This window comes from Balearica regulorum, unplaced genomic scaffold (assembly GCF_011004875.1).
Source record: "Balearica regulorum gibbericeps isolate bBalReg1 unplaced genomic scaffold, bBalReg1.pri scaffold_88_arrow_ctg1, whole genome shotgun sequence".
NCBI lineage: Eukaryota > Metazoa > Chordata > Aves > Gruiformes > Gruidae > Balearica > Balearica regulorum.
Window position 1 is genome coordinate 7,397 of NW_022679086.1, and position 15,745 is coordinate 23,141.

The window sequence follows — 15,745 nt, forward strand, 5'->3', positions numbered from 1 at the left end:
TCTCTGCAGACGACGCTCTGTACGTTCTTCCGACGCTCTGTACGTTCTTCCGACGCTCTGTACGTTCCCAGTAACGGGTGGAGCGGAAGGCTCTGTGGCCAGGGAATAGCGGCACGGACACGTTCCCGCTGGCTCCGTTGCAGCGGAATTTCGACAGCTGGGTTTGCCCGCTAAATTGACGGCACTGCTGGAAGAAATTTCAGAAAAGCGAGTACCGTGCTTGTCTTTTAAATTCAATCTTTTCAAGTAATTTTTCGACGGACGCCCGGTCCGTGGCTTAGCTATTTGGTTTGCAGTGACACAGGCCCGGAGTGTCGCTCTAAGGAGCGTTCTGATTCGCGGAAATTCCCCATAGTCAGAGAGTAAGACTCGTGAATGTTGCTCGGCGGTTTGAAATCTCAGGGTTTCTCTGGAAGCTGACCTGCCAGAACGAGCCGAAAGTAGGCAGAACGCCAGTAGGGGTACCGTAGAAAAGGTCCCCTTCTTGACAGGAGAAGAGCTCGGCGAAACGTCGGCGCCGTTTCCCGTAGGGCCTCCGACGTACCGGTTCAGCAATCGTGGGCTTTGTGCGATTCCCTCGGGGACAATCTCGAACAAACGTTGTACGGCAGAGAGCATCTTAGCTTACTTTCCATCTCCTGCTCGGTTACTTGCAGAATATTTAATTTAGCATCGCGTGGACCCCCAGGGAAAGGTCGGAAAAAAGCGCGCGATGTTTTGAAACGTTTGCCTTGCGAGGAGAAGGGCCGCCTCCCGTTAGGCAACCGAATTCTGTGACCGATTTCCACGCCTCGCACGCGTGCGTGCGCGCCCCCCCCCCCCCCCCCCCCGGCAGACTTTGAAGGAGGCGGTCCCTAAGGCAACGCGATCTAAAACGTGGAAGTTTTTTTTCTATTTTTAATAGTTTCTTATGGCTATGAGGCTTGTGTGGGCGTTTAGCTCGTCCCGTCCTTAATTCTGAATCCACTGGCTGGTGCGCAAGAACGGTCGTGTGACAAAAACAGCCTGAAATTTGTCCCTGTGCCGGATTTGTCCCGTGGTAAAGGAGTACGTCTGTTATTCCGGGTGCGAAAGGTGTTTGAGGAGCGTACCGCATCGTCCGAGCTGCCCTCGGTCTGATTGATTGCAAACTGTGGGTTATGACTTAGAAATACGTTCGCCTACCGTTCCTTACGGTGTGTTTCTGGTTTTTATTTTTTCAAAGAAAGGGTGGCTTTTTCGTCGATCTCTTTGTGAGAGCATCAAGTCGGGTGGCGGTAAATACGCAGAAGCGGCTAGGCGTACCGCAGCGTGGACCGGACGGTATTGGCGTGCTGCTCTGCTAGCAGGGGAGAGCCAGGTGAGGATGCACGTGGTAAGTACTTGTTCTGCCTCCAGCTGAACGGAAAGATTCTCACGTTGAGGGTTCCCGGGCTTGTCTGTGTGATTGGCATTACTTTTTTTTTTTTTTTCTTCTTTTGAATATGAAACAGGGTCAGAGAGTTGTTGACGAATGGGACTTTGTGTACTGCTTTAGGTAGCTTTTGGTACCGACTCGTAGATCAGTTGCAAAACTTTACTCTTTGTGCAGTTGACACGTTTTGTAGCATCTGTGGCAGAAACAACTACAAAGACATCTGTCTTGTAGGCAAGCTGAAAAGAAAATTGCGGTTTCTCACCTGATTTTTCTTTCGGAGGAACGCTCGCGCCCCCCCCCCCCCCCGCGGCTGTTTTTTTTGCTAGCGTTATCGGGGGAGGGAATGGCGGCGCTTGCCTGGTTTCTTCCCCTAGCCAGGGACTTGAAACTTTGTTTTTCTGAGGTGTCTGGCTAGAAATTTACAAGTGTCGGTGGTCAACAGTGGCAGAGAATTGGGTGGCGTTTTCAATTTCAAAGGGAAGGGACGTGGAGGTGAAGTATGTTGATGTTAATTCTGTTACCAAAAGTGAAGGACCAGCCGCTTCCTCTTTCTGGATCTTCTCTCCTTTCGCCGTCCTCCCCCAAGGGTTACGCGGCCAGGCTGTGTATCTTGTCTGTTCTCGCGCTCTTCCTTTGATACGCAGGAGCGCTGTGAAATAGAGGGGCTACGGACAGGCACCTGCCGTCGTTGCAGATGCCTTAAATCGCGTCTTTGTCCCTTTAGCCTGTCGTTTCCTTTCCGCTCAGCTGAGCTACGTGCAGCGTTAGGTTCCAGGTGAGAGCGGTGCCACAGAACGACGCTCTTGGAGCGTGTGCGGAGGAGGGCGACCGAGATGGCGAGAGGTCTCCGAGGCGAGACTTCGGGGGAGCGGCTGAGGTCGCTTGGTTCGTTCGGCTTGGAGACGAGAAGGCTGAGAGGTGACCTCCTCGCAGTCTGCGCCTTCCTCGAGGGGGACGGCGGAGGGGGAGGCGCTGACCTCCGCTCTCTCGGGGGACCAGCGACAGGGCCCGAGGAAAGGGGACGAAGCTGCATCAGGGGAAGTTCAGACTGGACGTTGGGAAAAGGCTTTTTCACTGAGAGGGCGGTCAGTCACGGAACAGGCTCCCCAGGGAAGCGGTCGCAGCCACCGAGCCCGTCAGGAGTTCGAGCAGGGTCCGGACGATGCTCTTAGTCGCACGGCTTAGTTTTCGGTAGTCCTGCGAGGAGCGGGGGCTTGGTCTCAGTGATCCTGATGGGTCCCTTCTGACTTGAGATACTCTATGATTCTGTGAAATCTTCTGGGTTAGAAATGACCTTATTGTAATAGGGAATTTGCTGAATGTGGCTTTGTGCAAGGACCGTTGTCTTATAATAGCTTGCTTTTTTTTTTTTTTTTTCCTTTTGCCACAGACATGAGAAAAGCTCTGTCCAGACATGAAGCGGAGACAGAATCAGCTGTCCCTCTGCCTCATCCTGTGAGGCCGGAAGACATGGAGTAACTGTAAGCTGTGATTCTCAGGCAAATGACTAAGAGCGTTTCTTTTCTTTTGAAAAAGCTTCCCGTGCCTTTGCTTTCACTCTCCCGTTCCTGTGGCGTGTGGCGTGTCGCATTTTTTGAGGCTGTGGAAGCGACACCGGGAGCGACGGGTCGTCAGAACCAGGTCCTCCTGCCTGTCGCTGTGTTTGCTTACCTTTGCTATCTCTGTGTACCACCAGCCTGCATCTCTCTCTGCATTCCTCCATCCCCGTCCCCTCTTCTCTGTTCTACTTCTGTTTCACTGAGTACGTCCCGTTCCCTGTCCCGTCTTTATCCTTCCTTCCTTCTGCCTCTCCTTTTTCTTTGTGCTTTTGTCCTGCTCCCCGACCCTGTTTCTTGCACCATCTGACTGTCCTTTTCCTGGCACCTTTGTGTCTCTGCTCCTCGCCCCTGTCTTTCTCTCCCCTCTGCCCAGTCCTCGTCTCCCTCTTTGGTCTCTCTCTCTCTCCCTCTGTCCTCCTCCTGCCTCTACCGCTCTGTCCTGCTCGCTGCCCCTCTTTTTCTCACTCTGCCCCGGCATCCCGCTCCCCGGTCCTCTTTCCCTCTGTTGCTCTCTCCTTTTATCTGTCCCTCGCCCTGCTCCCCAGCCCGGGTCTCTCACGCTCCCGCTTCTCTCACGCTCCCGCTTCCTTTCTTTGGTCTCTGTTGCTCTGTCCTGCTCCCCGTGCCGCCGTTCCTCGCCGTACCTCTCGGTCCGGCTCCCTGCCCTTATTCTTTTTTCCTCCCTCTCCGTGGCGCTGCCCGCCCGGGGTTGTTTCTGCCTCTCTGTCCTGCTCCCCATCCTCGTTTGTGGGTTGCCGTCCCGCTGCCTCTCCCTCTCCCCGCTGCTTCTCTTCCTCTCTCCCTGCCGCTTCTTTCTCCCTCTCTGTCGGGCTCCCCGGCCCTGTCCTTCGCTCGCCATCCCTTTCCCTGCCTCGTGCTTTCTCGCTCGCTGCCGCCTGCCCCCATCCAGCTGGCTGCCACTTTTCTCCTCTCTTCTAGCGTCCTGCAGCCGGCTCCTCGGTTTTGGCGGCGGCCTCTGCCTCTGCACGGCAGCCCAGCTCTCCAGGAGCCCGACGGACCGACCGTCCATTCCATGCTGGACCGGTGAGCGCGGCTCTGGGTAGGACAGCCAAGGTGCCCCAGGGCCAGGCCCCGTGCCCCAGTGTAGAGTCGCTCCTGGGACTGGGTCCGCGTGTGACCGAATAAAGGCTTGCGGTCTCTTTTGCCCTCCAGGCCGTGTTTGCGCTTCATTTCCACAGGGTGAGGGGCTGTGGTGGAGGGCAGGGGAGGAGGTCAGGCGATGGCCCCCTGTTCCTGCTGGGCTCCAGCTGTGGGTTGGGGCTGGAGGAGCCCCAGGGGCAGGCAGTGAGGCTGCTGGCCACGGCCCCTCCCTGTCAGGGGCTGCCAGCGTGCAGGGGCTGCTGTGAGCCAAGGGAGGAGCGGAGGTGGCTGCACAGAGGGAGAAGGTGAGTGGGGCAGCGGGATGGACCGGCGGGTCCCGGGGAAACCCCTGAGGAGGGGCGGGGGGGCGGCGGGGTCCGAGTCGGAGGTGGCTGCAGGGGCGGGGGGGGGTCCGGCCCGGCGGGGCTTTCGGGTGAGTCGGCGCGAGGGGACGGGACGGTGTGCCTGCAGGGTCGGGAAGCACGGAAGGCTGCCTCCCGCGGCACGTATGGAGCTGTAGTCTCACGGCACTCGGCTGATACGCGGCGTTTGCCAGTGTGTGCCGGCAGGTGTCGTTTCCCCCTTTGGAACAGGCACTGTTTGCCTCTCACCTCAACAAACATGCTCTAGATCTGGTTATCCCACACAGCTGCTCCCAGCTCCAGCACCTCCCCCATAGCCACAGACTCTGCCCAACCCTGTCTTCATGTCAGCAAGCTGGCCCTCAAAGATACCTTATTGCACCATAAATGCTGGTATCATTAGCATCAGTTTGGAGAAAACAGTGGCGTCTCCAAAAGCGCCTCCAGAAGAAGAGGTTGCTGCTTCAGGAGAGCTACAGTCATCACTGTGGATAAGAGTTGCTGGTTGTTTCCCTCTCCCAGAGGCAGCGGTGAGGGCTCAGTTGTCAGTTCCTCTCTGGGGATGTTGTTTGCTGCTACAACCTGTAAACAAACTGGCTTGAAGTGGCCAGAAGCATTAAATGTAGTACTCTGGGACATCAGAAACACACCGAGGCAACCAGTGGGTGTATCTCCAGTAGAAGTTTTATTTGGGAGAATTTTAGCAGTACCTGGAACTTACATTCCAGCAAAAACAAGCCTTTTGGATGGAGATGAACAGGTAACTCAATATTTGTTTTATTTGCAAAATTCTTTTTTTTTGCAATTACAAAATCATGCTTATTGGTATCAAGGGATAACACCTGAAATTCAGGTACATAATATTCAACCAGGGGATAAAATGTATATACAGAATTTTAAATGGAAAAAATAGATTTGAGCCCAAATGACAAGGACTTTACATGGTGTTATTAACCTCCTTTTATGCTGTAAAGGTACAAGGAAAAGAGACATGAATCCATCACTCACGTGCATAAAGATTCCCCAACAGAATGAAAACCAACGCGCCGCTGTATTTGCCGATACCTTGCGGACAAAGTTCATCCTGCAATACAGATATGTACTGTATTGGGTCTGGCTGAGATGGAGTTAATTCTCCCCACAGCAGCCCTCACGGTGCTGTGCTGTGTATTGGTAGCTAGCAAACTGTTGGTAACACACCAGTGTTTTGGCTACTCCTGAGCAGTGCCAGCACACATCAAGGCTGTCTTTCCAACATTTCTTTTTCCCCAGCAGCAGGCTGGGGGTGGGCAAGATCTTGGGAGGGGACAGAGGTAGGACAGCTGACCCAAACTGACCAAAGGGATATCCCATACCATATGACATCATGCTCAGCAGTAAGAAACTGAGAATAGGGGAGGAACAGGGCAGGGGCATTCATTGTTTTGTTTTTTTTTTTTTTTACACCGTTTGTCTTCCAGAGTAAGGGGCACGCTTACTGAAGCCCTACTTCCCAGGAAGTGGCTGGACATCGCCTGCTGATGGGAAGTAGAGAATAATCTTTGCTTTTTGCTTTGCTTCTGCGCATGGCTTTTTGCTTTAGCTACATTAAACTGCCTTTATCTCGACCCACGAGTTTGGGGTTGTTTTTCTCCATCTTCCTTTCTCCCCTCCCTGCCTTGCTGAGGAGGCGAGTGATAGAGTGGCTCTGGTGGGCACCTGGTCCCCAGCAAGGGTCAACCCACCACATGTACTTACAAATGGCACCATAATACAATATAGTAGTACTAGTGTCTGGGAGCAAACCTTTTGTAAAGTTTGGGGAGCTAAGAATACAAAAGGGGAAAATATTGTAGTAGATAGTGATACTGAGATTGTATGGAATCCTTTTTTTAATCCTGATGTTTTTCTAGAATTTTGTGTTGGATTTGTGACGGAAGATCTTGAGAATGGAAAGGAACCATTAAGAAGTTATACATGGAATATGTACCCATATCACACATACACATACGAGCCGCAAACAGGAATGGGAACCTGGTGCATCCGCCATCATTTATGGGTAATGACAGAGGGTAAACACAATGATTGGTGTTGTCTCAATTTGAATCTGACGAGTCCATTCTTTTTTGTAACGTATTACATTATCAAAGATAGGCTTAGGAATTTTCCAGTAGCACACGATTATGATTTTCCATGGGGTTTTCAAGCCGGCATTTCTAATACTGACAAAATAACGACCAAATCTAGATCAAGTAAATGACGTTTAACTTTTTGGTTAAATAACACTCACGTTTCTTTAATGAAGTCCTTTGCGAAGCATCTGAATTTTACTCAATGTCGGCTTTGTGCATCTTTACCAAAATCTGTAGATCGTGGATTTGAATTAATTGGTATTCCAATTCCAAAGGATTCAGTTTGGGAAAAGTTTTGGAGAAATACCTCTATAATTACTAAATATGAAGAGCAAATATTAAACATCAAAATTCCTCCTTTAGATGAATATCATAACATCCTCTGCGTAGAGAGACGTTACCCCCCAGAGTCGGACTCGGCAGTTTTGTCTTAACCACACTTTTGTGGCAAGTTGGACTAAATGTAACACAACTAATCATATTAAATCTCGCTCGAGCTGGGCCCAGAGGGGACCAAAGGCATCGGGAGTATTTCGGTCATCTAGCGACAAAGCTTATAAAGCACTTGCGCCACGTCGGGGAGGAATTTGCGCTCTAGGATCGGTAACTGTGGATTTACGAATTCTCCCTAAAACTATAGAAGTTCCAATCTGGCATCACACATTTTTAACTCGTGTTAAAAGGACCAATAACCCATTAGTAGAAAAGCCCTCAGAATTTCATTTTTTTCTCCAATGGTTCATACCATTTTTAGGAGCGAACTGGAAAAAGCAATTTTAAACATATCGGGAGAAATTGAAAAACCAGCAAACTATACCGCTCGTGGGTTAACCACCTTGCAAATTGAAGTTGCAGAACTCTCAACGATTACCCTACAAAATTGTACGGCCTTAGATATGATGTTAGCATCACAAGGTGGAGTTTGCACAACGCTAAATGCGAGTCATTGCACGTGTATAGATCATTCAGGGGAATTATTGACTGACGTACATAAAATCTGGGAAATTAGTTCTCAAATGCGACGAGTACAAAAAGACAATACATCTCGGGGTTTTACCGATACCGTGTCGGGGTCAACTTCTCGGGTTCCCGATCTATCTGCGTGGCTTAAAAAGGCGCCTGCTGTAGCAGCCTTAGCAATCATAGGGATTGTATGTGTAATAGTGATTTTTCAATGTTGTATCACCTGTTTTTCTAGTATAGTAGCAAAATTGCAAGTAGCTTGGAGATATAAATAATTGCAGGGATGCAATGAAAACAAACAGAGGGAACTGTAAAAGATATAGAAGCTTAGCTAGAACAAAACTTTTGTTAACTAGAAAGCTGCTTAAGGCCTAGAACTGTTTCAAAGCCTATAATTGTGGGAAAGGGGTTTCTAACCAAGGTAATAGATAATGAAGCTAACTGACCACAGCAAGGTACAATGCCACTACGTTCCACGTACAGTCCCTACCCAAGCGGACAATAGGCCCGGGAATATTAATCTTATGAAGTAAGTTGTTACAGACAGGCACATCCATGGCAAGGATACTGCGCACGCCTGCAAGAAGAGGAGGCTCATCCGGCAAACATGGGTGCGCGACCACCGCCGACCACCAGAGACCCCTGAGGACCACCGACTCAAATCACTGAGCAGGCGTGACAGGGAGGAGAATATGGAAGTGAATTCCAAGGAATGATTATCATAGGACTGCCTTTTCTTGGAAAAATGATGAATATGTATATTTTGATTCTATATAACCTGTGCATTGGTAATCACCTGGCATGCACGTTCGGTGGAGCCATTTTCCCCGTGCATCCAGCGCCGTTATAAAGCAAACCTAGGGTAACTCACATCTGGTAGATTTAACAAGTCTGTTTCCCTCTCCCTATTTTTTATTCCTCCCTCTGTACCCAGTCACTTTTTAAAGTTTTATGTTTCCTTCTATTCATCTCCCTGTCCCTTTTTTAATATTTCTGTGTTGCTTGTATCCCATCCATTTTTAAATTTTCTTTCCATATTGTCCTCTACGCATCTTCCCATCCCTATGTTTTATTTCTTGTACTCAGTTGCTTTTTAAAATTCCTTCTACATCTGTCTCCCTTTCTTGATTTTAAATTGTTTTCTATGTTTCTTGTAGTCCATTGCTATGTAATTTCTCTTTCAACAACTCCCTTTATCCATCTCCCTTTCCCTAAATTTTAATTCATCCTTTTCTTCTGTATACCCCACCACTTTTTAAATTTTCTTTCCATGTTTCCTTCTATTCTCATCCCCATTCCTACTTTTTTCTTCTTTCTCACATTTCTTGTAGCCTATCGCTTTTAAAATTTCTACATCTCCCTCTATCTGACGCCCCATCTCTATTTTTTAATTCCTCCTTGTCTGCCCTCTACACGGTTGCTTTAAACATTTTCAATGTCTCCATTTATTTAGTTTCCCATACTCGGTCCATTATTTTGTCGCATACCTCGTCGATTTTTACTTTTGCACACGTGCTATTTTCCCCCCCTTCTTAGTTATTTTATTCTCATCTTTCCTTAAAGCTGTCGCACTTAAAATTTTCTTTCTACATCTAAGTTTATTTGCTGTGATGTCCCTATTTTTTGTTTTCCCGTCTGCCCTATACCTCATCGCTTTTAAAATTTTTTCAATGTCTGCTTTAACCAGTTCTGCCTTATTTGTTTCTCCTCCGTACTGTACCCCTTCGCTTTTGAAATTTTCTTCCTACGTCTCTCCATATTTTTCTCCCTAGTCTTATTCTGTAACTTTTCCTTTTCTTTCCTTAATGCCTCTGCTTTTATCATTTGCTTCCTCTGTGTGTTTCCATCACCCTACCCTTATTTTATTTTTTCATGTCTTTCCTTAATGCCTTTGCTTTTTAAATTTTCTATGTCTACTTTAATCCGTTCACTGTCTTCATTTTTAAATTTTTTCCCATTTGTTCTAAACACCATCGCTTTTTCCATTTTCATTCCACATCTGCTTTTATCAAGCTCCCTATCCATATTTTTAAATTTATTGCTGTCACGTACCCTGTCGCTTCTTAAATCATATTTCCTTGTCAGCATCTATTTTTTACCATATCCTCATTTTAAAATTTTTTCTTGCCTGGCTTAATGCCATCCCTTATTATGTTTTCTTTCTGTGACAACCTTTACGTTGACATATGGGTTTTTTTATTGTTTTCTTGTCTTTCCCTTACTCCATCGCTCTCCAAATTTTCTGTTTAAGTCTCTATTTATCTAGCTTTCCGTCCCATTTTTAATTTTCCTCCCACATTTCCCATATCGCAACTTTTAAAATTTCATTTCTGCGCATGCCAGTTTTGGATGGGATAGGGTCAGTTTCCTTCACGGTAGCCGGTATGGGGTTACGTTTCGGATTCGTGCCAAAAAACAGCGTCCATACTACAGCAGCACATTAATTATCGCCAATATTTTGTTAATAGCATGTTAATATCGCTGACATTTTGTTCTAGCTACTTGCCTGTTCATAAGGGCATTTATGTAGAGTTTCTGATGCATGTTTCTAATTTTCCATGGTTTTCAGGCACTTTCTCTCCTTTGGGACTCATCTAGTTCCGTTTTAAGGGAGTCAGTTGGAGAGACCATTGAGGTTCATTGACAACTTCCAGTAAATAATTTACTCTTCAGCCAGATATATTTTTGAGAAGGGATTCTCACAGGATCTAGTCTGGCTTTGTCATTCGGTCTTATCCAGAACATAGTTCTGGTACAAATTAGGCAGTATGTGCAGTCTCGCTCAAAACAATGCATAAGCCCAGAGCATTTTGGGGTTTTTACAGCAAACTAACAGACATAATTTTCAACAACAATATTGTCATCACATTTAATTAACTACTTTCCCACACAATTTAGTATACCATTTATCTTTTTCTGTATATAGCCCAGAAAAATCAAAACTAATTACGTACCCGGTCACATTACCCATACAATCAATGGAGTTGCAGCAAAAGAGCAGGTATTGCCATTTCTGGCAAAAGCTATTTTCTCTATTTGGTGCTTAACATGCCCTAAACTCAAGACATGTAGGAAAATCTACTGCTGCTCCTCCAGCCACTTTTAAGCCTTGTGGTAGTCGGCCCCTCCCCTTTCCCAGGGGATGGTGGGAAGGATGGTGGGTGGGGCCCGGGGTATATGAACTGCAGGCAGCTGCTAGGGAGCTCAATCTGTTTTCAGGCTTCTCTGCTATCAGTGCTGTGCTGGTCCTTTCATCAATGGCAGCTTTAGCATCAGTTTGGTTCTTTGGGTAGATGCATCAGAGATAAAAGCCTTGGGACCAGTCAAAGTTAAGCAGTGTATTCAAAAGAAAGTATGCTTTATGCAGATTTGGAGGTTTTTTTCATTTATGATTTTTCAGGTTAGTATTTTTGTATTGAGTATTCAGAGGTTTGTAAGATCATTTAATAACATGTATTTCTTTTTTTTCTAGGTTTGTTGCATTTTACTGGAATTCCTGACTTTACAGAAGATGCAACCTTGGATTTTTCTCCAGTTTTCCTGTAAGCTATGTAAGTTGCCAGTAGTATTTCTCTTAATAGGACTGATGATGAGATGATCTAGTGGGGTTTAGGGTAAGCATCTTGTATGTATTTGTTTATGTGGCTTTAGTATTTCTCAAGAAAGCAGCAGGCATGTAAGGTATAGCGTCTTTCAGGTGATGGGATGACTTGCTGCTTTTCCTGATTGCCTATGGAGTACTGCGTTGTTCCTAGAACCTTTCTGGCTCCCTACAGGCTTTTTGTAGATTATAAGCATTGGGACTTTGTTGATTTTGCAGGCCCATAGCTTGCAGGAAGACAGAAGGCAAGAGTTGCCTGCAGAACACAGGGTAAGACTTCGAGGAGCGGCTGACACGGGTGGTTGGGGGGTGCGAATACAAGGAAAGAGCTGTCAGGAAGGAGTGGGGTTCCTTCTCAGAGTTCAGGAGAAGAGAAGGAGTTTCTAAACTTTTGGGACCGAGGGACAGTTGTGAAAGAGGAGGGCTCATCACTTGTTCTCAGATAAGTTTTACCATTGGATTTGGGTGCCACCGAGGTCTATTCTAGCTTAATCTCATCGCAGCTGACCAGAGGTACAACAATACTGAGATGTGTGGTGTAAGCTGTCTGGCCCTCAGCACGGCCACAAGTGGAGCCGAAAGTCAGAAGAGTCTTATCTTGCAAAGCATGGGGTAGGTCAAAGTATACCCTCCTGAACCTGGAAGTCTCTGCTTCCCTGTACCTTCTGCTTTCTTTATTCCCTGACTTAATTTTTGCATCAATCCCTTCACTGTCCATCTGGATGTCACAGTTACTTAGAGACACGGACTAGGCACTTATTTCCAGCGCAGGCTCGAGCGACTGTATTCCATGGAATTTCATGATGAAGAGGATGCATATCACCTGTGCTCATAACAATCTCCAGCCAGGGGTCTGTCTTTTATCATGGTCCTGACACACAAGCTTTTTCTATTTTCACCTTCTTTGGTAAGTGAACGATGAGGCTTGCAGTAGTACCGGTCACGGCAGTTATGTTCTGTTGTTCTTGGAAGCATTTAAGGTTAGTGTAGAGGAGAGGGCTGTCTGGGAGCAGTCCCATTTGGGCAGGCAAAGGGAGCCGGTCGCTCATCAGCACGATGCTAGACCGGGCAAGGCAGTTCCAGCCTGTGTTATGTTTGTGTGTCTCGTTCTCTTTGTCTCAGCCCTTCCTTGGGTCTCAACGCCCTCTTTGCGCTCAAGAGGCACGGCGTGCTTCTCGGTTGCCATCCCTAGGCTCTCGGATGCCTTCGCTCATCGGCATCGCGCCAGTCGGGCGCTTCTTTTTTCGCCTAGCGAGCTTACGGCGTGGATCGTTCTTGCGTCTCAGAAGCTTCTGGCGGGTCATCTTTTTGCAGCCTAGTGCTAGGCTGATGGGGAGCTCTGCTCTCCAACCATTCCTTTTCAGGGACCAAGGCTTCTTCCCTGCATTGTTACATTCTTAGGTCTTGAAGAGAGGCTTCTTGCTGCATCCCTCACCTCGGTTTTGACAGTAACTTCTTAAAACGGGCCATCTCCATCCATTCTTTTCTGGCGTTGCCACAGAGCTTCCTCGCCTGGGTGTCGCACCCTGTAGGTCACCTTGCTTGGCAGCCTCTCTGGTCCGGGAGTCCTTTTTCTCGCTGAGAGTTTTCTCTCATTTGTGAATCATGTTTGTAGAGTTCTGTGTAGTCTTGGTCCGTGTGTGTGTCTTGGGTGTGGAGCTGCTTTGCCTGGGTTGTCGAGTCAGAGTTGGGTGGAATAGCAATAAGGGTACAGTTAGTGTGTCAATACGGCCAGACAGCTCGGGCAAAGGTAGCATAGTCGCCTTGGGTCGAGCAGCTGTCAGCAGGCCGCATGGAGCGTCATTTCCATAGTGTGCTGTGGAGATGATGGGAGTCACCTGGGAGGGGCAGTTAGGGGTACTGAAAGCAGATTGAACCTCCAAAGTGTCAAAGGCTTGTCTGTTTGGGGGTGTCTTTTAATGGGGGTGTGTAGTTTGGGCTTTGGATGGTATTCCTAAATGGAAACAAGAGCTCTGGAGTTGTTTGGCTCTCACTCAGCATCTGGGTGATGTGTTTAATTATTTTGGGGTTTTTTCAGATGCACAGAGACAAGATGCACACCAAAGAGCAGCAGGGGAGCGGAGCGCCCCATAAGAAGGTTGGTCGGCCAGTGGTGTCAGAGGGAGGATGTGACTGGTGGCTATATGACTCCATTAAGACTTCTGGGTTTTTTATTTTGAAGGTGCAAAGCTGGATATTGGCCCCATAGTATATGGACACAGGAGATGACTTGGGCCAGGTGAGCAGTGACTAGCGGGCAGAAGTACAGCAGTTATTTTTCAGGTGTTGCATTGCTGGTTAACATTCAGGTATCCTTTGTTTATTTTTCCTAGGTGTGGCACAAGGATGGCAGCCCAATATGGTGGAGGCCAAGTGAGCGAGCAGCTAAGGTCAAGGAGGGGGAGGTAGGAATCGGTGTGGGTAAGCCACAGTTTTGGGCAGTGTCTCAGCATGTGCCTTGTGCTGTTTTGGGTTTTTTTGCAGGTGCCGTAGGGAGCCGCGGAGGGGAGAAGCCACGTGCCGATGAGCGGTCTGAGAAGGTGAGTCATTTGTCAGTGTCTAATAGCACAGCACTATACAGCAACTTGTTTGAGCATTTCGTTCTGGTTTTGTGGGTGCTGTGCTGCCACCTTAGGAACCAGATGCCCATTTGAGGTGAGCTGGAGGAACGGTGAGGGCGATTGTGGGAGTGGTGACTCCTCACCAATGTAGGAGTTATTATGTCTCTTGGCGTCTTAGGTGCCACGAGCGAGGACTGCCGCCGTGTCTGTCTCTGGATGGAGCAGGTGAGTGGAAAGGCAGAGCTATTTTGAGGAGGGGGGGTGTTGTGGACAAGGTTGGTGTTGGCTGGTGCAATGCTGACTGACGGCACTGCTTTGGTGTTTGTTTGTTTTTACTGTAGATGACGAAGAGGCACTGGGCAACTGCCAGAACGTCGCAGTTAGCCGACGTGCAATGCGCACGTTGTTTGTCGTGGACGGTTCGAGATTCCCCGGCCCTCTGCAAGCTAAGTTGAGGGACCGTGGCCGGGGAGGGAGCGGGCTGAGGAGGGGGCAAGTTTGGGGGTTGCAGGGGAGGCGTTTTATGGTTAGTGCAGGGGAGAGGACCATCTGGGAGGAGGCCTATTTGGGTAGGCGAAGGGAGCGGGTTGCTCGTCAGCATGATGCTAGACTGGGCGGGGCAGTTCCAGCCTGTGTTTGCAGTGTTGTGTGTCTTGTGTGTGTCTTAGCCCTTCCTCAGGTTTCAATGCCCTTTTTGCGCTCAAGGGGCAAAGCGTGCTTCTCGGTTGCTATCCCTAGGCTCTCGGATGCCTTCACTCATCAGTGTAGCGCCAGTTGGGTGCTTCTTTGTTCGCCTAGCAAGCTTATGGCGTGGATCATTCTTGCATCTCGGAAGCTTCCGGCAGGTCCTGTTTCTGCAGCCTAGTCCTAGGCTGCATCGGGAGCTCTGCTTTCCAGCTGTCCCTTCTCAGGGACCGGGGCTTCTTCCCTGCATCCTTACGTTCTTAAGGTCTCGAAGACAGGCTTCTTGCCACATCCATCATCTTGGTTTTGACCATACCTTCTTATAACGGGGCCATCTCCATCCATTCTTTTCTGGCATTGCCACGGAGCTTCCTCGCCTGGGTGTCGCACCCTGTAGGTTGCCGTGCTCGGCAGCCTCTCCGGTCTGGGCATCCCTCTCGCTAAGAGTTTTCTCTCAGTTGTGTTGTTGAGTTCAGTGTAATTTTTGTCCCTGTATGTGTGTGTCTTGGGTGTGGAGCTGCTCTGCCCAGGGTTGTTGAGTCCATGGTTAGGTGGAATAGCAATATCAGTGTACAGTTAGTGTGTCAGTATGGCCAGTCTGGAATTGTTTGGCTCTCGTTCAGCATCTGGCTGACTTGTTTCATTATTTGGGGTTTTTTCAGATGCAGAGAGGGAAGATGCGCACCAAAGAGCAGCACGGGAGGGGAGCACACCGCTGTAAGAAGGTGGGTTGGCCAGTGGAGTCAGAGGGAAGATGTGGCTGGTGCCTGTATGACTACATTCAGATTTTTTTTATTTTGAAGGTGTGAAGCTGGATATTGGCCCCATAGTATATGGATATGGGAGGTGCCTGCAGCCAGGTGAGCAGTGACTAGCGGGCTGAAGTATAGCTGTTGTTTTTCCGGTGTTGCATTGCTCATTAAGATATAGGTATTGGTTCTTTATTTTTCCTAGGTGTGGCACAAGGATGGCAGCCCAAAATGATGGAGGCCAGGTGAGCAAGCATCTGATGTAAAGGATGGGGAGGTAGGAATCGGTGCGGTTGGTGGTTTTTGGCAGCATCTCAGCACGTGCCTCTTGCTTTGTTTTTTGCAGGTGCCGCAGGGAGCCTCGGAGGGGCGAAGCCGCATGCTGACAAGCAGCCTGAGAAGGTGAGGCACTTGTCAGTGTCTAACAGCAAAGCACTATATGACACCCAGTTTGAGTGTTTCCCTCTGGTTTTGCAGGCGCCGTGCAGCCACCCCTTTGGAACTGGATGCACATTTGAGGTGAGCCGGAGGAATGGCAAGGGTGATCGTGGGAGCGGTGACTTCTCACAAACATAGGAGTAATTTTGTGTCTCTTGGTGTCTTAGGTGCCACAAGCGAGGACAGCTGCTGTGTCCATCTCCAGACCGAGCAGGTGAGC

The 15,745-nt window shown here is 48.5% G+C and overlaps 2 long non-coding RNA genes across 2 annotated transcripts; both read left to right on the top strand.

The window, feature by feature from the left end:
- Window positions 1-951: 951 nt before the first annotated feature.
- On the top strand, window positions 952-3,975 carry LOC142599840 (uncharacterized). Its single transcript, XR_012833268.1, has 3 exons — window positions 952-1,354; window positions 2,787-2,877; window positions 3,895-3,975. It is a non-coding gene; the product is annotated as an uncharacterized LOC142599840 (long non-coding RNA).
- A 9,298-nt stretch (window positions 3,976-13,273) lies between these two features.
- On the top strand, window positions 13,274-15,490 carry LOC142599841 (uncharacterized). Its single transcript, XR_012833269.1, has 3 exons — window positions 13,274-13,332; window positions 15,293-15,349; window positions 15,434-15,490. It is a non-coding gene; the product is annotated as an uncharacterized LOC142599841 (long non-coding RNA).
- Window positions 15,491-15,745: the final 255 nt, after the last annotated feature.